Source organism: Pteropus vampyrus, unplaced genomic scaffold (assembly GCF_000151845.1).
Source record: "Pteropus vampyrus isolate Shadow unplaced genomic scaffold, Pvam_2.0 Scaffold124, whole genome shotgun sequence".
NCBI lineage: Eukaryota > Metazoa > Chordata > Mammalia > Chiroptera > Pteropodidae > Pteropus > Pteropus vampyrus.
The window spans coordinates 316,881-318,314 of NW_011888905.1; the positions used below are offsets into that span (position 1 = coordinate 316,881).

Consider the following 1,434-nt stretch of genomic DNA (forward strand, 5'->3'; position numbering starts at 1 on the left):
GAAATTTTAATTTTTCAAATTTTAACTTAAAAAGTTTTGAACATTTTTAAATTTAGGTTTTGAAAAGGTAGTTTAACTTTGCAAACATAGGTTCTGAAATTTTCATTAGATTTTTTGAAATAATCAGTTGTGAACTTTAAAATATTTTTTTAATTTGATTTTGTGAATAAGATGTCTTAAAATGTAAATATGTGACATTTCTTTTATTATAAAAGATGATTTGGTGCCTATTACACATTTGTACTGATACATGATGCATTTTATATTTATATCATAGATACTCAGACAACAGCTGGAGTGTTGCCTTGAGAGTAAGATGGGATCTAGTGCCCGATTGGATAAACATAAACAAGTAGGAGTATTTTTTAAATGTAGAATGTGCGAGAGTATTTGTAAGATCGTTACTTCTCTTAACTCGTTTAATTAAAGCAAATCGCCCATTCGCTTTGGATAAATATGGATTTGTGGTTCACACTTTCTGCTCTTGCCTTCCAGAGAAAGACCTTGATTCTCTGGCAGCCGCTACTTGGGCGGCTGGAATAATCCCTGGACTCAGACCAGCATGGACCCTCTTTAGAAACTCTGAGTATCTTCATTTCTGCCGTCAGACAATACATCAGTCCCACCTTCCACCATATCTCATTTGACCTTTAGATGACCTCTGCCCTGTCTCCCCAAGTGTTTTCCCATACCCCTCTCTGACCCTATCTCTGACTGTCAATGCCAGTGGAATGAACTTTTAAAAATACAAATCTAAATGGTTAACCACAATCAGTGATCAACTTTAAGGCCTACCTCTTGCCCTCAGGCTCAACAAAAAAGTCCTCTAATGTTTATCCCCAAAGAATAAAAATGCCCTTTCTCGCAGGTGATGCATTCTTTCAATCTCAAGAAGTCCTACCCCCAAACAGAAGCAGAACCACCAAATTGGTTCCTTTTACTCCATTTTGGCATAATCTCTCTTTTCAGACTCAATTCCCTTTATATGAAAAAAAAGGAGTTTTATATTGTTAAGCTGCCACCAGTGGCTAATAAAGTAAACAAACCTGTTGAGGAGATGGAGCAGTGTTTTACAGGCAAATACAAAGGTGGATAGTTAAAAAATGCCAGTAAATCAAAAAAATTAGCTCTTCTCGGAGCGGCCATCTAATCCTTCACCTAACCCTTACTCCAGATGCGCCCCACCCTCCTCTGCTCATCCAGATGCCCTCCCATTCACCCAGCTGGCCCTCGCCTCAATTTACTCCTTTTTCCTACGTCATTTACTGCTTTCAGATGTATTACGCGATTCACCTTTTAAGTTTATGACATCTTTTCCATTCTGAAAACATAACTGACTCGAGGACAAGGCTTAGGCACGTCCCTAGATGGGTCCTTCTTCTTGGGGACAGCCAGTTACCGTTTATTGAGTGAATAAGTCAAGTTCTTAAATTG

General features: G+C 38.0%; 1 long non-coding RNA gene across 1 annotated transcript; it reads left to right on the plus strand.

The window, feature by feature from the left end:
* Nucleotides 1-222: 222 nt before the first annotated feature.
* Nucleotides 223-1,132, plus strand: LOC111743874. The gene is made up of 2 exons (XR_002781917.1): nucleotides 223-352; nucleotides 496-1,132. It is a non-coding gene; the product is annotated as an uncharacterized LOC111743874 (long non-coding RNA).
* The last annotated feature ends 302 nt before the right edge of the window (nucleotides 1,133-1,434 follow it).